The sequence below is a fragment of the Pongo abelii genome, chromosome 15 (assembly GCF_028885655.2).
Source record: "Pongo abelii isolate AG06213 chromosome 15, NHGRI_mPonAbe1-v2.0_pri, whole genome shotgun sequence".
Lineage (NCBI taxonomy): Eukaryota > Metazoa > Chordata > Mammalia > Primates > Hominidae > Pongo > Pongo abelii.
The window spans coordinates 85,257,909-85,281,285 of NC_072000.2; the positions used below are offsets into that span (position 1 = coordinate 85,257,909).

Below are 23,377 nucleotides of genomic sequence, written 5' to 3' on the forward strand. Positions count from 1 at the left end.
GCTCTAAGCCTCTGGTTCTCCTATAAACTGGGGACTATTTACTAGCCCCATTTATCTACCAGAATTTTTTGATAATTTTAAAAAAAAGATATGCAAGCTGATCATAAATTCTAAATCAATACAAAAATGGGCTGGGCGTGGTGGCTCACGCCTGTAATACCAGCACTTTGGGAGGCCGAGGCGGGCAGATCACAATGTCAAGAGATCGAAACCATCCTGGCCAACATGGTGAAACCCTGTCTCTATTAAAAATACAAAAATTAGCTGGGCGTGGTGGCACATGCCAGTAGTCCCAGCTACTTGGGAGGCTGAGTCAGGAGAATCCCTTGAACCCAGGAGGCAGAGGTTGCAGTGAGCCAAGATCATGCCACTGCACTCCAGCCTGGCGACAGAGAGACCCTGTCTCAAAAAAAAAAAAAAAAAAAAAAAAGATATTGAGTGACTATTTAAGTCTCTTTCTTCTTTGCATTTTCATTGCACTTTACACATACTACTGTTGTAGATCTTACTGTGTTGCATGATGGAGAGGTTTATGTCCAGTTTCCCAACTGGAATGTGAGATACTCAAGAGGACAGACATCAACTTATTTTTCATATGACACCCCCAAACCCAAAAGAAGGATTAGCATTTAATGAGTGCTTAGCAAATACTTGCTGAATGCAGCAAGATTAAAAAATAATCTCAGCAGACTGTGTTTCAAAACAGAATTGCAAGATGATACCTAACTAAGATAAATATAAACCCTACATTTGACTCTAAATAATAAATTGCACAATTATTGGATTGTAAAGTCCTAGTCCAGAGGTCACGGTTAAAACATCTGGGAGCTGCAGTTAACTATAAAAAGAGACAAGAGACAGATGAAGTTTCTAAAAATATTAACTTATTAGTACCAGTATAGAATCATGGGAAATGATGGGAACCAAGAGAAATGATAGTCTCACTGCTTTCCTTGTGGGTCAAATCACATTTTAAGAGGAATTGATAAACTAGAGTAAATTCAGGTGATGCCATCTAATAGGCTAGACAGTACCCCATGCTATGCCAAAACAAGTTAAAAGAGCTCAAGTAGGGCTCTGGGGAAGAGAAAAATAAAATATAGATTTGAGCTGTCTTCAGTTATTTAAAGGAGATCCAGTGTTGTCCCAGTAGGCAAAACTTAGACCAAAAAAATTGTACTCCCAAATTTGATTATCACATATCAGATTTGGATTCAGTAAGAACTGTTCTAAAGATCACAGCTGTTCAACAATGGAATGGACTCCTCTGGACGGTAGAGAGATTGTGTCACATAATACCTGGGGCTTAGACATTTCTTGTAATCCTGTCTGTACTTAGCATAGCTCTGGACACACAATCCATAGTCACTAAATATTTTTCACAGATTGATGCTAGGGAAAATAATAATATTTAACTATGAGTATATGCCTACTCTGCCCAGTAATGTTTAGTATTGAACCAGAGATCTAGGTTAGTGATCTCCAGATTTAATTCATTGTATACTCCTATCAGTAAAGTTTTTGAACAGGTACTCCTAATATATACATTTATTTATAAATTCTATACTATACTACTCTACTAATCGTCACCTCGAATACATGTTTATAAAACACACAAATAATGTAAAGGCAAAAACATGAGATAAAGAAAAATAAATGTTAATGTGTTTGCTTTCTGCACACCAGTGGATCATCATGGCCACCCCTATAGACCCCACTTTGCAGAGCACTGGTCTATAATTAAGGGACTTAATATCCATCTCAAATACCTGGATATTTTAGGCCCTTCTGAGTCTGAATGATCTACATATCAATCTTAATTTTTTCATTTCTCTTTTCCCATGTAGACAAAAACAGAATTAAAAAAAAGGTTAAGCAATGTTCTACCATTTCTATACAGTTGACCCTTGAGCAACACAAGTTTGAACTTCACAGGTCCACTTATATGAGGATTTTTTTTCACTAAAAGTAACAATGAGTGTGCTGCCTCTTCTGCATCCCCTTGCACATCCTCCATCTCTTCCATCTCTGACACAGTGAGACAGCAAGACAAACCCCTCCTCTTCCTTTTCCTCCTTAGCCTACTCAACATGAAGATGACAAGGATGGGGACCTTTATGATGAGTCACTTCCACTTAATGAATAGTAAATATAGTTTCCCTTCCTTATGATTTTCTTAATAACATTTTCTTTTTTTTTCTAGCTTACTTTATTGTAAAAGTACAGTTTGCAATACATACGCAAAAAAAGTCTTCACTGACTGTTTATGTTATCAGTAAGGTCTCTAGTCAGCAGTAGGCTATTAGTAATCATTTTAAAAAGCCACTTATAGATTCAATGCTATTCCCATTAAACTACCTTTGACATTCTTCACAGAACTAGTAAAAAAAACTATTTAAAAATTTATGTGAAACCATAGAAGAGACCAAATAGCCAAGGCGATCCTAAGCAAAAAGAACAAAGCTTGAAGCATCACGCTACCCAACTTCAAACTATACCACAGGGTTACAGTAACCAAAACAGCCTGATACTTGTAAAAGAACCAACACATAGACCAATGGAACAGAATAAAGAACCTAGAAATAAGACCACACACATACAACTATCTGATCTTTGACAAACCAAGCAAAAGCAAGCAATGAGGAAAGGATTCCCTGTTCAATAAATGGTGCTGAGATATCTGGCTAGCCATATGCAGAAGACTGAAACTGAACCCTCTCCTTACACCATATACAAAAATTAACTCAAGATGGATTAAAGACTTAAATGTAAAACCCAACACTATAAAAACCTTGGAAGACAACCTAGCCAGTACCATTCAGGACATAGGCACGGGCAAAGATTTCATGACAAAGATGCTAAAAGCAATTGCAACAAAAGCCAAAATTGACAAATAGAATCTAATTAAACTAATGTGCTTCAATTTACTTTGTTGAGAGTATAAAAAACACTATCAACAGAGTAAACAGGCAACCTACAGAATGGGACAAAAAATTTGCAAACTATGCATCTGACAAAGGTCTAATATCCAGCATCTATAATGGACTTAAATTTACAAAGAAAAAATAAGCAACCCCATTAAAAGGTGGGCAAAGGACATGAAGACATACATGTGGCCAAAAATCATATGAAAAAAAGCACAACATCACTGATTATTGGAGAAATGCAAATCAAAACCACAATGAGGTACCATCTCATGGCAGTCAGAATGGCTACTATTAAAAGTTAAAAGAAATGCTTTTACCCTGTTGGGAGTGTAAATTAATTCAGCCATTGTGGAACACAACGTGGTGATTCCTCAAAGACCTAAAGACACAAATACCATTCAACCCAGCAATCCCATTGCTGGATATATACCCACAGGAATATAAATCATTCTATTTTAAAGACACATGCATGCATATGTTTATTTCAGCACTATTCAGAATAGCAAAGACATGGAGCCAACCTAAATGTCCATCAATTATAGACTGGATGAGGAAAATGTAGTACATATACACTATGGAATACTATGCAGCCGTAAGAAAGAATGAGATCATGTTCTTTGCAGGGACATGGATGGAGCTGGAGGCCATTATCCTCAGCAAACCAATACAGGAACAGCAAACCAAATCCCATATATTCTCACTTATAAGTGGGAGTTAAATGATGAGAACACATGGATGCATAGAGGGGCATAGTACACACTGGGGCCTTTTAGAGGCTGGAGGATGGGAGGAGGGAGAGGATTAGGAAAAACAACTAATGGGTACTAGGCTTAATACCTGGGTGATGAAATAATCTGTACAACAAACTCCCGTGACACAAGTTTACCTGTGTAACAAACCTGCACTTGTACCCCTGAACTTAAAATAAAAGTTTAAAAAAAAGAACAAAGGGTAGCAAACACACCTTCTTGCTACAAACAAGAAAAACAGTAGGCTATTGGTAGTTAAGTTTTGGGGGAGTCAAAAGTTATGTACAAATTTTTGATTATGCGGTTGTCGACACTCCTAAACCCCTGCATTGTCAAGGGTGAACTGTATGTTTTTGTAAGCCTTGTATGAAAATATTTTTAAATGTCAGTTTTTTGTTTACCCTGCATGATTGTGATAGAATTTTTCTACCTTGTGTTTCCAAAACAGATGTTGTTCCCTTATAATTATAATACATTTTACAAAATCGCAACTGCAGAGCATTTTGTTGAAGTGATCATCTTAAATGAATACATGAGCAGTAACCAGATCAATCATTCTTACTACTGTCAAGCTTTCAATTACATTCCAGAGTCCCAACACAAACCTAGCAGCTTGTTGGAACATCCAGATGCCCTTTGCTTCTAGATCCTCCCTCTTTCCTCCCAGATTTGTATTACCTTTAAATGAGCTATTATCTGATATGATGCCACAGTTTCCATGATTCATAGTCATTTTTTTAAAACTTTCGTCTATGATCTAGTAAGTGACGATGACTGGTTTATTGCAAAATTTTCTGAATCACTTTGCTCTGTCATATTAAGCTTTCAGCTAACCAGCAGAGGGAGCACAAAGAGACACACTGGTTTCATCTCAGTGTACAGGGAGTCTAGTTACTAAGTGGACGAAGAACTCCCGCACGTTCAGATCTGGTCCTCAATGGCAAGAAGTACTGTTCGAGCAATCAGGAAAATCTAGGCTTTAAGCAGTGGCACCACTACGAATTTATTCTCTTGCCTAAGATTACTTGGAATTCCTATAGTAGTGGGGGAGAGGGGACTCTCTTTTGTACTCGTTCCTCCTTAAATTTTAAAGAAATTGAGCCCGTGGACTGAGGTGGGTGCGGATGGTGGGATGCAGAGGAAACAAAAATTTCTTCTCATCTAGCTTCCACTCCAAATCTGTTTCTCCCAGAGAAAATACAAGACTTAGCAGTGGTGTATGAAGTCTCTTGCTGCTCTATTCTCTAGGAAACCTTATATGAAATCATTAAGCTACTGAATGTCAGTTTCTTCAACAGTAAAGAAGACACATTATTATTGCTGTTATTATTACTACTACTAGTACTACACCACCACCTTTACCACCATTACTATCCATTTAGTGACTTCTCTTTTCTCTACTGAATCTCACTTATTCAGCATATCAGCCCTAACAGACAGATGTTATTGCTCCCATTTTACAGATGAGGAACTGGAGGCTTAAAGAGGTTGAAGAACTCAACCAATGTCAAGCAACTAGAAAGGAAACTTGAACAAAGTGTCTCTGATTCCAAAGCTCCATGCTTTTCATCAGTTTTGGTATAAAAAGAATAATACCATATCACAGTTACATTATACATTACAAAGAACTTTAACCTTTATCATCCCCACCTCAGGATAATTCTGTGAGCTAAACACGGGCAAATAGTAACATTCACCTCCCCCCCATCTCTCTTTACCTCTTTAGCTCCCATTTTTTTAAAAAAAAAGGAATTAAGGAAACTAAAGCTTACAAAATGTAAAGGATTTTTCTAAGGTCACATAGATGAAAAATGGATTTGGAATTAAGTGGGTGTTATTCCTGTAGTTGCCACATCATGCTGCTTTGCGACATAGAGAGGAAGAGACCCAGCTTTGCCTCCAACTAGCTCTTTTACCCTAAAATGATCATTTAAACCCTGGAGTTATTGCATATACAAAATAGATGGGAATAACAATAATAATTAATACTTATGTTAACAACCTCACGGTATTCACAAAGATCAAATGAAATATGGAGATAGTTACGAAATAAGTAAATAATATACAGACAAATATAGTTCTATTGTAAGATTATCCTGGGTTAGAAACTAGGTTATGTCTGACTTCTGGCAAAATTACAGGACAGGGCAGGTTAGTGTCTAATCTGCCTACCTCCCAAACCCCAGGTAGCTGTTGCCTGAAAAGGCATCAGAAGATACTTAAGAGATAGGAGATTGTTCATATTTACTTAATTTTTTGGATGAGACTGTTTGTCTGGACTGTCCCACGAGGTGGTATTTACCTACTTGGGAAGCTCATTCTCCCATTTGGGACTCGGAAGCATTCTCATTGTACAACAGTGAAAGCTGCAATGCCAGATGAGTTGTTATTACATCATTACGAACCACCCAGTGCCCATTTGATATAGTTAATAACAAGGATTAATGAAGTAATTTAAAAGGGAGAAATAGAATCCTTGCCCTGATCCAAGACAAAGGGACAAAAAAAATTTCTTTCTGAAATTTGAGGGAAAAAATATTGGTTGCTTCTATTCTTTTAAGAAACTGCCTGAGAAAAGTCACAGTGTGTGTTATGTGGGAAATAAGAAGAGTATTGGGGCAGGCAATCATTCATAGGTTAGATTTCTTTGTTCAAATCAATATTGTTTGAGTGCTAACACTGTGCTAGGTGCTGGAAATTGAATGCTGAACAGAACAGATAAGTTGCCCACGTTTCCATGGAATTTGCATTTTAGACAGACAGCCAACAATGATCAAATAATTACATGTTTGGTGGGTATTACAGAGGAGAAAAACAGACTTCCATTATGACCTTTTATGTAATCACACTGCAATATCTTGAAGTTATTACTTATAAAGATCAAGCAGAAGCTACTACTGCATACTATAGAACTTTAAATGATTTCCAACATCAAGAAACTTGAATTTCTTAAGGAGTAGTTATTATAAAAAGAAACCAGAATGGCTAATCTTGGCTGTCTCTCTAAAACCACTATTATCTTGACCTCACTGACAACTAGATAGCCTAAGAAACAGTGTGTGCAATAGAGTAGAAGGAAGAATCAAAGGACATATTTTATAAGGATAATGAGTTCTGCTTTCTTTTCCCCTTCTGGGCTATAATAATTTTTGTCTCTTTTGTAATCATACCCTCTTGGAAAGCCACTGGCTTGGACTGATTTATGCCTACTACAGATTTTTCCTTCCAAAAGTACATCTCCATGACTAAGGAAATGGGCTGTCTCAGGTTGGCTGGTTCCATCAAGAACACTTAAAATTTGATTGCACAATTGTGAAACCAACTGGGGTCTTAGCATCAACCTGCATTTTCTCATTGGCATCCAATTTTGAGGATATCATATTGCTTGGAGAAGAAAGAGGCAGTAGTTATTATAATTTCCATGGACTTACAGAGTTTTAGAGACTTGGATATCATGTACTTTAACCTCACATCCAGTGTAAGAATCTCCTATACCTGATTCACGATATTCATCTTTTGAATACATAGGGTAAAAAGAGCTTACTATCTCATTTTTGAAGAATTCTGTTATTCTTTTTCATATTGGAGAAAATCTCCCAACATTAGTCTTAGATATGTTCACCAGAGCCCTCATGGACCAAATCAGAAGTAATCATTTGTACTTAAAGACTTTCCTCCTCTTCACCACTAAAAAGTCTTTTTTCTTCTAGGTTAAACATTCCAGGATTTTCCTCCATTCTGTATACAACATGATCCTCCAAATCGCTCCCATTTTGGATGATGGAGCTTGAGGAGGTGGAAGATCAAAATGTTAGTGTGTATTATCTAACATATTTGCTCTTTCTGTCAGTTTTGTAACATTAGCAGGTTTGATCAGTATTTCACCTGTGCTGCAATTCACACTGATAATTAAACTATACAGGGCTATTTTAATTATAAAGCTAAAAGTGGATTTTTTTTCCATTAACATTGCCAGATAGGATGACTTGCCAACTCACTCTATTTGGGTCTGGAAAATGCCCAGTGAAGTCATATTGACTCTAAAATCAAGCTCTGGATTTGAAGATGCTGCCATGCTGTTGAGTCAAAAGAATATATTATTTTTGATTTCTGTTACACCAGTAATTTTAGTAACTTTGGCAAAGGAATATAAAAACAAGCAATCTCCAACTTACAGGGATACACTGCAGAAGTCAGTTGTTTGGAATGTATTTCACATAAGTATTAAATTTTGGGGGAAGACTACAGTTTTTTTTTTGAGACAGAGTCTCGCTCTGTCACCCAGGCTGGAGTGCAGTGGTGTAATCTCAGCTCACTGCAACTTCCGTCTCCCGGGTTCAAGCGATTCTCCAGCCTCAGACTCCCGAGTAGCTGGGACTACAGGCACATGCCACCACACCTGGCTAATTTTTTGTATTTTAGTAGAGACAGGATTTCCCCATGTTTCCCATGCTGGTCTCGAACTCCTGAGCTCAGGCAATCCACCCACCTTGGCCTCTCAAAGTGCTGGGATTACAGGCGTGAGCCACTGCACCAGGCCAAAATTTTTAACTCCTAAGACAACTGACATTGTAATACCACCCCAGAAATCAGTTGCAAACCAGGATGTCATTTCAGGTTCTTTAACTTAACATGTACCATAAGCACCACTAGAAATATTTTGACATCTAGCACGATGTTTAACAATGTTTTTCTGGATTCGGATGACCAGGATCACTGCTGGGAACACCAGGAATATTTTCATGCTTTTACTCTCCTATCCAATTGAGTTAAGGATCCCCGGCCCCACATCTGCTGAATAAAGAAAACTGGGATCCTTGTGGCCTGAATCTGGTGGTGGCTGGGAAGATAAGACACAGTGATAGATGCTACAGAGCTTCTGGAAGAAAGCTTGCCTGTCATTGGGGTATACTCCTCAGTCTTCATGGGTCCCAGTCGGACTCTCATTCTCTCTTTCCCTCCACGTCAGCCTGATTCATAGCCTCTTCATACTCATTCTCTCTCTCTCCTCCTATTCTCTCTTCCTCAGAGGTCATGACAAAATCTTCCAGTTTTGTTTCACTTATCCCTTAAGCACTCTCCAATGCTTTAACAGTTTTCTAAGGTTTGTTTTTCCCCTGCTGGGTAGCTAATGGATTAATTAAGAGGTGAATATTGCTAGTTGCAAAAGGGAAGTGGGGTCTATAAAGGATCTCTCCAGTGGCAGCCTCTGCCTCTCAATTTCTCTCCCATTTTGTCTCACAGCTGGCAGGGAAAGGCAGAATCACCTGCAGATGCTACTTGTGGGCTGAGTAAAATGCACCAACTTTTCAAGGAAAAGCAAGGACAGTTTATTCTAGGCCTTAAGGGAAAGATGGTGAGGTAGGTCTGACATCTGACCTTTGATGAGAACACAGAACAGGGCTTCTTTGTGGGAGTTGGGAGTGAGAAGTTGGGAACTAACTTTTTCTAACTCTTAATTGCATTTATTTTATGCTAAATTTATTCCCATGCCATAAGTTTTTGTTTCCTCAGTTTCTTCTGAGATATCTTTTTTTTCCTTCTGTACGACAGAAATATCATATGTTGCAGAAATATCAGCACAAAAGAAACTTACTGAATCCTTACTGAAAAGGAACAATCGTTCCAGGTTGCTCCTCTTCAGGTTTAGGAACAATTTGTTCCTTTTCAGTAAGGATCATCTTGATGTGGCAGGGAGAGTACATGCATGGGTTAATCTGACCATGAGCTCTATAAGGCTAGTAGCAAATCTTAGGTGCTTTATTCACCTGGGTATGCTCAATGATCAGAGAATCTACATCTACACCCTTAAGTTCAGCATTTCTCTCAGCGTTTATAAACATGTGCAGCAAAAATTCAGCACTCATTTTGGGCCACCAACCCTGTGTCCAGCCCCACTGCTTGGCCTGGGCACTACCAATGCCCCCATTGTAATGTCGGAATGGTACACGCTGTTTCTGTGAAGTGACGTCTTTCAGATACTTGGTGGCTTTTCGTATAGGCACACCCTTGTTGGCCTGGGCAGTTTCACGAGTGTTCTTAAAGGAAACACAACTATTTGAAACTCTTGATTTGCCTGATTTTGAGGGGTTTTCTGGGTCGAGTGAATAGAAAACTATTTTCACAGATCACCTCAGGCCACTTAGGGGAAGAGTGGGACTAACTTTCTTGATCTTGCTTTTGCCTGCTCTCTCTTTTCACAAAGAAACAGATGTTCTCAACCCTTCCCAAGGCCAATCTTTCACCTTCATTCATTTTTCTTCCTCCCCTTCTAAGACACACTTGGCTATTGCAGAAACACAGTTCCTTAAACACAAGTCCAAAATTCAAACAGCTCTGAACACTGAAATGTTTTGGCAACCTACATTGCAGTAGAATTTGGCCCAAACTGACATGAGGTGATATCATCTTTATTTACTCACATACTTACTACAAAAATATCAATTATCAATGTGTTTGTTTCAAAGTACAGCCCCAGATCCTGCTTGAGTATAATCAAACATATATATATCACCTTTCTAAAATCTGAAAATTTTTGAATTCTGAAATACATCTGGCCCCAAATTTTCTGGGTAAGGGATTATAGCCCTTTATTTCCTGTTTTCCTGCATCTTTCTCTTTCCAGCTAAGTGTAAAAGAGCATAGACTCTGGTAACCCGAGCTGAATTCAAATCCTATCTCTAATATCAGTTGTGTGTGATTTTGCTCTATTTACTTAACCCGTCTGTGCTTCACTTTCCCCATTTGTAAAATAGGGATAATAGTATTACCTATCTCAATGTTGTGAAGATTTAATTGAGTTAATCCATGTAAAGTGCTTAGAGTAATCTCTAGCACATAGTAAGCACTATAGGTTTGCTATTATCATCAACCTTAATCCTTCACTCTACCCAAAAATGTTACCTAATGTCCCAATTATAAAATCCTTGCTCTTCGCCCTATTCCCTCCATAGTTAACCCTCTATCCATTTTCTTCCACTCATGCCATAAACAGAAAACCATTCGTCATTAGTTACCATTGACTACTCTTCAACTGGCTGAAATCTGGTTTGCTATGCTATTTCTCAACTCCGTGGTAATTTCTCTCATTAAGGTCCCTAATGCCTCTTAACTGCCAGTTTAAAAGACTGCTGTTTAGTTTCTTTTGTGCTGATATTTCTGCAACATATAATATTTCTGTGACAAATAGACTCGGTTCTCCTTCTACTTCACTTTCATTCTACTGCTCCGGTGACTGGCTCATTAAAGGTTGACCTCCCCACCTGTTTCATCCTTTGTCCTTTTTGTACAGTACACATGCTCCTTAGAAAAATCTCATCCAATTTAAAGCGTCAGCTATCACCTGGACAATAATGACTGCCACATTTTATCATTAGCCCTGACCTCTTCCTCCTGCTTCAGACTACATTTCCTATTTGCCTCCTGTGTCCAGCCCCACTGCTTGGCCTGGGCACTACCAACTCCCCCACTGTAATCTCGGAATGGTGCACCCTGTTTCTGTGAAATGACATCTTTCGGATACTTGGTGGCTTTTCATATAGGCACACCCTTGATGGCCTGGGCAGTTTCACAAGTGTTCTTAAAGGAAACACAACAATTTGAAACTCTTGATTTGCCTGATTTTGAGGGGTTTTCTGGGTCGAGTGAATAGAAAACCATTTTCACAGATCCATCTCCACTTGGATGACCTGTAGGAATCTCGAATGTAACATATCCCAACGAAGTGTATGATCTTCTCCCTGACATCCTGCCCCTAAACCCCATTCCAGCCCCCAAAATAATCTCACAACATGTATGTTTTTTCATTTTTAATCTCAGCTTTAATGGCATTGCACACTTCACCTACTAGCTTAGGCCAGAAATGTTGAATCCTCATTCATCTTTAACTTCCACATTCAATCAGTCACTAAATCCCGCCAGAACCTGCCTACTGATTTACTAAGGGCTTGTACTAACTATCATGTAGACCAGTGGCTTGACCTTTTTGCCCATAACCCATGGTATAAAATATATTTTACATTGTGCCCTGGGATATAGACATGTTTATGTACATCTGTGTTCTATTTTATTTCATTTCATTTTTCTAAAATTATGGTTATGATACCCTAAATTGATTTTACAATCTACCAATGGGTTACAATTTGCAGTTTAAAACACCCTGACCTCAAATAATAGCACTTTACTCGTCTCCCCACTCCCGACCCCGCTATGTCTGTAACAGTGGGTCAATAGATAACACTTCAGAGGTTGTGTACCAAAATCCTTAAAGGCAGGGATCGTAATCTGCCAAAGACAATGCTCCCAAGAAGGTGATTCTGATATCTCTTGTATGTTCTACTCAGTTATCAAGACAATACTGAATATTTCTTAGACATGTACTATACATAAAGCACACAGCTGTGGCTAAAATAAGCACGGTTCACTGATTTGGCACTCACATTTACATGAACTTGGAACCCTCAAAAGCCCTTAACGCTCCATGTATTTTCACACCTCCATTGACACTGCACACACTATTCCCCTTGCCTGGAGTGTCCTCCATACTCCCTTTCATCAGGCAAATGCCCATCTGTAGCAACGTATACAAAAATCTGTTTCTTTACCAAAGACAGTTAGGTAGCAGACGGGTAGCAGTGGTACTGGTCCCAGTTTATGTGCCTCTCCAGTTACCCTGTTTCCTGGTCACAATGGTCCCAGCAACCACCATGGTCATTGCTGCCAGCTCACTCCACAAAGTCTGTCACAATAGCCTGCCCCTCACTCTTTGATTTGCTGACTCGGAAATACTGGAAGTCACATTCATGGTTTATTTAAACAAGGAAAAAGATATGTCTGAGCAGGATGCCCCACAGGCCTTTCGATTAAGAAAGTTTCCATCCTTGGATACTCATGGTTTTCTCCTCATTTCTCTCCTAGCTGGGAAATATAATATGAGGAAGGCACTGTTAGGATCCCTACCTTAAGGATGAGGGAACCGGGGCATAAAGAGATTGAGTGATTATTGCAAGGCACTTAACCAATATGTAGCAGAGCCTATAGTTTGAAAACATCTCTGGAGATGAAAATATGCTCCTTTTCTCTCCTATAATATTTAAGGGAAAAAGACTACAAATCCAATTTGTACTTGTCTATGCACTGGTCCTGTTTCTCCTGCCTTCTCATGAAGGGGACTGAAGCCTTTGTGTGTGTGTGTGTGTGTGTGTGTGTGTGCACACGCGCGTGTATCTCTGTGTGTGTACTCTCAATCAGCACTCTAAAATATATTGGCACTCTGAAATATATGTGTATTTATGCATACTTTATAGGCGCATATTACTGTATAATATACCATGTAAATTATAAAACACACACACAAAAACATAAATTCAAAAAGCATGAATTTTAAAAACTATAAGAAAAAGTTATAATATTTTTTCTGCACCTCCCAGTGTATTACCTTGGATACTGTATTTTGGATACCTGCCATAAAGTATCATACTTAGTAGAAAAACATATTTTCTTTCATATATAGGAAAAATATTGATCCACAATCAATATTGTTCACAGGGTTGCTTCTCAAGCTGTGGTGTTGTCTGAATGTCATATCCCCTAGGATGCCATTCAAGACAAGCATTTGCAGTTTTGAGATGGCTAATTCTAATTAGGAAAGTGGACTGCCACCACAGGTTATAATCTGACTAATGTGTTCTTGGAACCGCGGAGCTACTGAAGTTTTCGGGTATGATGTCAGTAAGGAGTGATGAAAGGAGGACTGGATTAACAGCAGATAAAAGTTCTAAATAATTTGACCTCTGCCTAAAATAGCGATGGGCCTTGAACAAAACATTTAATAATAACAGGTCCTTTGATTAAATTGCTTTTGCATGTATTTAATATTAATTCCACTGATATGATACAAACCCTATGAAGTAAGCATGGCTGGTACTAGCCCTTAATTTTATATCATAAATGAGCAAAATCTTAAAGAGAGTAAATGACTTGCCCACACAGTAAGAGGCATAACTGGGCTTCACAATGGTATTTTTGACTCATGTATTATCTTACCTTGCTTAACCTCTTTGGGCTTCATGCCTTTAAAATAAACTTTCTGTTTTAGAACAGTTCTAGGTTTTAAAAAAAGTTGTGAAGATGGTCCGGGTATGTCCCATATCCTTTACATGCATTTTCCCCTATGTATTTGCTTGCTAAGGCTGCTGTCACAAAGCCCCACAGACTGGGTGGCTTAAACAACAACAGTATTTTCTCTCAGTTCTGGAGGCTACAAGTCCAAGATCAAGGTGTGACCAAGATCAAGAAGCTTTTCTGGGGCCTCTCTCCTTGTCTTGCCCATGGCCTCCTTCTTGCTGTGTTCTCACATGGTTGTCTCATGTCTGTGTTTTGTCTCTGTCCTGGTCTCCTCTTCTTATCAAGGACACCAGTCATATTGGATTAGGGCCCACCCTAATGACCTCATTTTAACTAAATTACGTCTTTAAGGGTCCTATTTCCAAACATAGTCAATTTTTTTTTTTTAATCTGAGTCTTGCTCTGTCACCAGGCTAGAGTGCGGTGGTGCAATCTTGGCTCACTGCAACCTCTGACTCCCTGGTTCAAGCAATTCTCCTGCCTCAGCCTCCCGAGCAGCTGGGATTACAGGCACGCTCCACCATGCCCAGCTAATTTTTGTATTTTTTTAGTAGAGATGGGGTTTCACCATGTTGGCCAGGATGGTCTCCATCTCCTGACCTCGTGATCTGCCCGCCTCGGTCTCCCAAGGTGCTGGGATTACAGGCGTGAGTTAACGTTCCTGGCCCCAAATATAGTCACTTTCTGAGGTACTGGGGTTAGGACTCCAATATATAAATTAGGATGGGGACACAAGTTAGCCCCTAACACCTTATTATTGATGCTTTACATTAGTATGATATATTTATCACAATCAATAAACAAATATTGATACATTATTATTAACTGAAGTCCATATCTTATTTAGATTTCCTTCATTTTCACCTAACAAACTTTTTCAGTCCCAGATGCTATCCAGGATACCACATTACATTTTGTCACTGTTATGTATTTAAATGTTTGCATCCTCTCAAAATTCATGTTGAAGTTCTAACCCTAATGTGATGCTATCTGGAGATGGGGTCTTTGGAGGGAATTAGATTTATATGAGGTCATGAGGATTAGTGTCCTAGAAGAAGAGGAAGAGAAACCAGAGCTTGATTTATACTGACACCTTGATCTTAGACTTTCCAGCCTCCAAAACTGTGAGAAATCAATGTCTGCTGCTTAAGCCATTCAGTCTGTGGTATTTTGCTGTGCCAGTAGACTAAGACAGTCATCAGGTCTCCCTGAGCAACTCTAGACTCTGACAGTCTTACAGTTTTCTTGTGATTGATGACCCTGAGAGTTCTGAGGAGTACTGGCCAGATATTTTGCAGAACATCCCTCAATTGGGATTTGTCTCTTTTTTTCTCATTAATAGACTGGCGTTATGAGTTTTAGGGAAGAAGACCAGCAAGGTGAAATGTCATTCTCATCACTTCGTATCAAGGGTTCATACTATCAACATGTCCTATTACTGATGTGGTTGACATTGATCACCTGGCTGAGATGCTGTTTATCAGGTTTCTCCACTTTCTCCCATAACATTACTCTTATCTCCTCCTTTCCATACTGTATTCACACTTACAGAATGGGAAGTTATAGGACTTCACATATGTTATTTGTAAAACAGCAGGACTGGATTAGTCCATTTCTAAGTCATCTCGAGTTTGTTCCTTATAATCAATGAGAAGTACTGTCCTGATTGAAAAGGAAATCTGTATTCACAGAACGGGGTGAGAGAGCAGGATCACTTAGGTTCAAACCCTTAGTTTTAACCATCTTAGCACTCTTTCTGAACAGAGGGACTACAAAAAACCATTGTGAATGTAGCAATTTAATGATCTACTTTTTTGCAAGTTGGCATTCATATTATGTATTGATCAGCCTGGGACAGCTCACTGTGTCCAGACTCAATTCTGAAAACTTGTGGAGGGTTGGAGAGGAGGGGTATGTCTATTCTTCACCTAAGAACACTGATGATGATGACACTGTTGGTCATAAAGCAATACTCAATAATTTTGTTGATTGCTGATCAGTTACTTCAAACACAAACTCGTAGACCATTTTCTTTCTTTCTTTTTTTTTTTTTTTTTTTGAGATGGAGTCTGACTGTGTTGCCCAGGCTGGAGTGCAGTGGCGTGATCTCGGCTCACTGCAAGCTCCACTTCCCGGGTTCACGCCATTCTCCTGCCTCAGCCTCCCAAGTAGCTGGGACTACAGGCACCCCCCACCACACCTGGCTAATTTTTTGTATTTTTAGTAGAGACGGGGTTTCACCTTGTTAGCCAGGATGGTCTCCATCTCCTAACTTTGTGATCTGCCCACCTTGGCCTCCCAAAGTGCTGGGATTACAGGCATGAGCCACTGCGCCTGGCTTTGTAGACCATTTTCTAGAACCAACAGGTAATATGTACTAGAAATTTTATCTTGGACGCGAACTCTAGGTAGTTTACATTTCTTATTCTAGCATATAGTGCATGCATTGAGATTCTACCAATATAAATATGTAAAATAAGGCAAAATAAATGAATTTCAAAAGGAAATTAAGGTCTTTAAGCTTTATCTATGTGAATTATCCTTAAAATGTGAAGAATTGCTAGCTGTTTTTTATCCAACTTCTAATTTCCTGCACCAGTTTGAAACATACCCTCCTTAAGAAATTCTTAAAAGTTTCCAATTACTGTATGAATAATGGAAATTTTTCTCTTTAAATAACCAGAACATTGATTTGTTGTTCTTTTAACAGGATTTCCTTTTTAATGATTATAAAAGTTTATCTGTCCTTGATATATAGCAATGTACCCATACAATATGAAATTGTATTTTACCCATAAACAGTCTTCAAACAAGACACACAATTTTCTTGCTTACTGGCTAATTTAAATAAAATTTAAACCCACATTAAACTCGATTACATTGTCAAAACACCCACATTTTTAAAGGAGAGGTCTACAGTGTTAATTCAAAGAGAGTGATTCTTTACTCTTCAGCTAATAATAGCTTCAGTATTAATAATAACCAGCTAAAAAATAGCTTCAATAGTCTCAGATTTTTAAAATCATGTCAATGTAATCATGCTTTTATGTCCTCTTCATTTGTGGAAAAGGAAACAAATGATTTGTCCTATGTATAAGATCTTTTAAAATGAAGTTTCTAGGGTTTCCAAGTTGGCGAAACGTTTGTCAGTATCATCATTTGGTTTGTAGACCACGTTGATCCATATACTGGCTACATTGCATATTAATTGCAGTTTTGTTATTATGGAATATTTAAAATGCACAAAGATACACAGTGTACTATAACAAATACCCCTATGTGCCCACCTCCAAGAAAAGTAATCATTGTGTTTTTAAAAAATAAAACATCATACTGGAGTTCCTCTTTTTTCATGTTCGTTCTCTTTCTTCCTCAGGGGTTATCAGTGTGCTGCCAGTTGATGTGCATTTTACTCTTTGTTTTATCATATCTGCCCACAACCACAAATGCCATAGGACTGTGTTTTGTATTTAACATTTTATTTAAACTGTATCATATTTTGTGTATCATTCTATAGTTTATTTTCTTGACTCCATATGTGAATTCAAGAGAAATTAATGTTGATGCGTGTAGTCTAGTTTATATTTTTGGCTATCTAGTATTTTGTCATGTAAATAAATCAGAATTTGTTTATCCATTTCCCCTATGATGAGCTTTAAGTTGTTCCACAACGTTGAGTCTTGCAAAAGTTGCTAGACTGAACATCCTTGTGTATTCTTGTATACGTCCACTGTGCCAGTTTTGCGGGGAGTGTATACCTAGATGAGGACGTGTTGGGTTGGAAGACATAGTTAACTTCAATTCTACCAGATATTTCCAAATTACTCTTTGGAGTGATTGTAGCAGAATTCACTCCCAAGTAAATGAAAATTTCTATTTCCAAATATCCTCACCATATCCTCAGACATTTTAAATATTTACCAATTTGATAAGTATTCTTCTTGCTCTCATTTTCCTGATGATTACTGAGATTGAGCATTTTTCATGCTTTTTCTTGTTTCACTTTACCGTCTTTTTCTGTAAATTATTTATTGCCTTATCTTTTTATTGCTTCATAAGAGTTCTTTATATATCTTGGGTATTAATGCTTTGGTATGCAACTAGTAAATATCTCTTCCCAGTTTATCACTTGCCTTTTAATTTAATTTTTTAAATATGTGTTGACTAAGAAGTTATATACTAGTCATTTAACTTTGTTTATGTAATGTTTTATTCTATAGATAATTTAAATTTTGGAACAGCCATATATATGTCTAGTTTCTTTTCATTTTGTCTTTCAATCAGCTCTAATAATTTTCTCAACTGAGATCTTGTATGAGTTTCATTTATTTTTAACTATATTATAGTTTTTGTTTTTATTTTTTAATGAGCTTTTTAAATTTACATTTTCTAAATGATTTTTTTGCTGGTTGAGCACTATGATGGTTGTACATTAATCTTTATATGCAGCAACACTGCTTAACTCTCTTGCTTTTCCCTACAGGAAAATATATAAAAATAACATTTTTTCGCCCTTTTCAAAATTAATTCCTATTTTTTGTCTTATTGCATTCATTAGAAACCCCAGTACAATGTTGAATAGCAACATTCTGTCTTCTTAACCTTAAAGACAATACTTCTAGAGTTTCCCTATTAAATATGAAATTTGCTATATTTTTTGGTATATGGCCAAAAGATGTACATGTAAGATGTATCAGTCAATATTTAGATTTGGAGGTAACAGAAACTCACCCCAACTATCTTAAACTGAAGTTGGGTAAATCTGATTCTTTAGGTCGCTGCTGAGAACTCCACTACGGACATCACTGCTTCTTGGTACTCAGCACTAATTCCATCATGTTCTCACTTCCATAGCTACCAGAAAAACTTCTCCACTGTTCTTATATCTTGCTGTCACTCTCTTGAGAGTCAAAGGTCTAGATGACAGCATTCAATTAGCTGGAGCTAGGAACTAACATGATTGAGTTGGGTTTTTCCTTTCTTGTACTATCCAGGCCCAGTTTTGGTGTCAAGATTGTACTAGCTTCATAAAATGAATTGAAGCACTTCTCATTTTCCTTCCCTTCCTTCCTTTCTTCCCTCCTTTTCTTCTTTCTTTTTTTTTCTGAAATTGATTAAGAAAAAAACTATCAGTTTTTTGAAAGTTTGGTAAATTGTAAAACCATTCCGGCTGGTGCTTTTTCAGGGACAGGGAAAAAAGATAGACAAAAATAAATAATTTATTCAATTATTAGTTGTCTGTTCAGGCTTTGCTATTTCTATTTTGGTCATTTATATTTTTTGGATACATCAGTTTCTTTTAATTTTTAAAAGCTTTGAAGATAAAGCTATTCACAGTATTCCTTTAAGTTATTTTTTCAAATTTGTACAGTATTTATAGTTGTAGCTTCTTTTTCATTCCCAATACAATTATGTATTGTGCTTTCTCTTTTCTTTCACCTGATCAATTTTGCTAGGTGTTTATCTATTTTATTAGTTTTTTCGAACCAGTTTTTATACTAGTTCATCAGGTTTTAAAAATTATGGTACAATATTTATGGCCTAAAAGGAATAGTAATTATAATTTTTAGTCATATGTAGTAACTACTGGGAAAAAGTTTATTTTTCTGTTTTAATTACATTAAAAAGTCCCCTGGAAAATATGAATTAAGTGTTTTCTCCTGCGGAGATTGCAGTGAGCCGAGATCACGCCACTGCACTCCAGACTGGCCACAGAGTGAGACTCTGTCTCAAAATAAATAAATAAATAATAAAAGTTTTTTCCTATCTAGTTTTTACAAGGAAAATCTTAACAGATGTACACAATTTTTGAGACATATAAGTAGGTTTTTTCCCCAATAAACAGATGTTTATAAAGGATTTGTACGTGCCATTATGATGAACTACAAAGATAAATACACATGCTCTGTTCTCTAAGAGTTTTCCAGCCAATAAAAATTTACAGCTACTCTTTATTGTCCACCATACTCTGTTATGAGCCATGGGCTTTAGTAAGTTCTCATGACATTGGGCACTGACTTCCTGGGAGTGTAAGTGACTCACCTGGACCCCACAGCCAGTGAGCATTAGTGCTTATATTCCATCCTCCAAAGCTCTTTCTTCATACCAGACCACACATGTGGCCCAAGGAGGGATATTTACTCTGCACTTTTAGAGTTCTAGAAAACATTGTTTAGTGGTCTGGCATCATCTATATTTACTTGGCTTGATTTGGGATAGAGTATAATCCTAGTCCTCGACGAAAGGATTTTGATGAGTTAACCTTATGGGGTGATGGGATTTATGGGATTATTTCCACCCTTAAAATGATTTGTGGAAAAAAAAAAGTGTACTAATCCCTAATTTAGGATTAAGACAGATATATCTATGAGATATGGGTCTATAAAATTCATCGTAATTTGAGAAATGCAACAAATAATCACCTCTAAAATATCTTGTTGGTTCAGTTATTTTAGTCCAAAAGCCAGTTGGAGATGTGTTCTGTATCAAGAGCTCCAGCCCTCTTGTGAGAGGGAGCTGTTTTTCATTCGCTTGTAGTCTTGAAGTAAAAACAATGTCAGGGACGGTCTCCTCAGAAGCCTAGAGGGTCTGCCTTTTGGGAAGTGTTTGTCCCCTCAGAAACGAGAAACCAGATGAGCTGAGTTTAGGGGTCAGACCAGAGGAAATGGCTGGAAATTAGAGGTCTCCTGGCTAATTCACATGATGCCAAATAACAGTCTTTCTGTTGGGTGTCAGAATCCAGAATGGTGGGAAATTTGTATCTAGGGGATATAAAAGAAAATGAATGAGATAATATATGCAAACAGATGAGTAGAGTGCCTGAAATGTAGTAATAGCCTTCAGTAGATTCCTTCCCCAATTTCACCCCTTCTCCATCTCAGGTTTGGCTTTCCCCTGGACCTGTCAGTACAAACCCTGAGAGTTTGATTGAACAATGGCACTGTATGGTCAATGCTACCAGACTCTTTAACATGCCTTGTTTGCCACAATTTCATTGAATGGGAGCAGAATGGCAACCAAACCAATGCTAACAGACTTTGTCCTAGAATTCCCACACCAAGTAGGAGGCATAAAATAACTTAGAGACCTGACTATAGTTCCTGCAGCTATTAGTCATGGTATGTTAGCAGAATACAGTCTCAGAAAGTTATTTCCTAAATGCCTTCCAAAGCCTTGGTTCTTCATGCAGATAGTTTTGGCCAACTGTGATGGCAGTGAGAAACTCAAGAGTGTCCAGAAGAACAGAATTTATGCTTTAAGTTTAACTTTATTTTGGATTGAATGTTTCTTAAAAATAAACCTTCACCTGATTCTTATTTTCATTTCAATTCCATGGGCTGGTGATTTGAGTATCAGGGATAGAGTTCTTAGAATCTGTTTATGTGGTGTGAATACAGAAATGGTCTGATTCTGAGTATTAGGATCATGATCAGAGTTTTGATATAAACTCAAAACCTCACTAAGCCACGTGTTATTTTTTGAACCATAGAAATTGGACTTTGCAAACAACCTAAATCCTTTTGAGAAACTCTAAATAAGCATTGAGTTTTCTTGCCATGAAGTTTTACACTGTATCTAGAAAGTTTCTTTGAAAAATTCCTCTGTAAACCTAAGGCTGACAAAGAAGTTGGCTAGTTGAATGGAAAATGATAATTATGTTTTGTGGCAAGGGGGAACAAAAGGAGGGGCAAAAGTAATTACTGTCCACTTAACATTTTATATTAAATTTCTAATGCATAATTTTCAAGATGGGCAAGAGTTTTGGTTTGTTTTAACCAAATATAGTTACAATATTAGATATGTGTTCTATATCCAGCATGTGAATATCACTTCTTTAAAAATTTTTTAATTTTTTAAATTGACAAATAAATATACGTATTTATGGTGTACAACATGATGCTCTGAAATATGTGTATATCGTAGAATAGCTAAATGCTGCTAATTTACATATGCATTACCTTACATACTCATCATTTTTTTGTGGTGAGAGCACTTAAAATCTGCTGTCTTAGAAATTTACAAGCACACAATGTTACTAACTACAGTTACCATGTTGTACAATAGATATCTTAAACTTATTCCTCCTAACCGAAATTTTGTATCCCTTCACCAACATTTCCCCAACCCCTCATCCCCCCACTCCCCACCAGTAACCATCATTCTACTCTCTGCTTCTGTAGTTCAATTTTTTTAGATTCTGCATATAAGTGAGATCATGCGGTATTTGTCTTTATGTACATGGCCAATTTCACTTAACATAACATCCTCTAGTTTCATCCATGTTGTTGCAAATGACAGGATTTCTTTCTTTTTTAAGGCTGAGTAGTATTTTATTGTGTATATATGCCACTTTAAAAAAATCCATTCATGTGTAGATGGACACTTTTGCTGATTCCAAATCTTGACTATTGTGAATAATGCTGCAATGAACATGAGAATGCAGATATCTCTTTGACATACTGATTTCATTTCTTTGAATATATGCCCATAAGAGGGATTGCTGAATCATATGGTGGTTCTATTTTTAAGTTTTTCAGGGGCTTCCATTCTGTTTTCCACAGTGGCTGTACCAATTTGCAATCCTACCAACAGTCTACAAGTGTTCCATTTTCTCCACACCTTCACCAACATTTATCTCTTGTCTTTGTGTTGACAACCATCCCAACAGATGTGAGGTGATCTCTCACTACGGTTTTGATTTGTGTTTCCCTGTTGATTAATGAGGTTGAGCATTTTTAAATGTTTCTGTTGGCTATTTGTATTTCTGTATGTCTTTTTTGAGGAGTGTTTCCAGGTCCTTTGCCAATTTTTAATGGGTTATTTGTTTTCTTGCTATTGAGTTGAGTTTCTTATATATACTGGATATTAGCCCCTCACCAGATATATAGTTCACAAATATTTTCTCCTTGTCCATGAGCTGCCTTTTCATTTTGTTGCTTCCCTTGCCATGCAGAAGCTTTTTAATTTGATGTAATTCCACCTTTTGTTTGCTTCCTTTTATTGCCTGTGCTTTGGGGGTCATATCTAAAAATATTACTAACAAGCAGCTTTTCCCCATTGTTTTCTTCAAGATCAATGTCAAAGAGGTTTTCCTTTCTGTTTGCTTCTAGTTTGAGGTCTTATGTTTGGATTTTTAATCCATTTTGAGTTGATTTTTGTGTCTAGTATAGGGGTCTAGTTTCATTTTTTGGTATGTGGATATACAGTTTTCTTAACACCACTTATTGAAAAGACTATCAATTTATTAAAGAAAAGTTTTGATTTGTTTTATCCAAACACAGTTACAATGTTAGATGTGTGCTGGAAACCAGCATGTGAATGTCACCTCAACAAATTTTAACAACAGAAGGGATAGGAACAGCAAGGGGATGAGGAAATAAACAGAACATAGGATTTAAAAATCAATGGGATATTAACACATTTATGCCTGAGGTTGCAATTTTTTGCATTTTTGCAATCAGGCCTTGCAATGACCTTGAGCAGTAGGATATAACAACTCCCATGCTTAGCGTTCCAATAATGGAACACTAGGCATAAATGGGTTTAAGGGCACTTGGGGTCACAGATGTAAACTTA

General features: G+C 37.4%; 1 protein-coding gene and 1 pseudogene across 2 annotated transcripts in view; one reads left to right on the forward strand and one right to left on the reverse strand.

The window, feature by feature from the left end:
• The window catches only part of TSHR (thyroid stimulating hormone receptor), a 151,369-nt gene that overhangs the window by 36,082 nt on the left and 91,910 nt on the right, over positions 1 to 23,377 (forward strand). The gene's annotated exons all lie outside the window — the stretch shown is intronic.
• On the reverse strand, positions 9,158 to 11,335 carry LOC112131879 (large ribosomal subunit protein uL22-like; annotated as a pseudogene).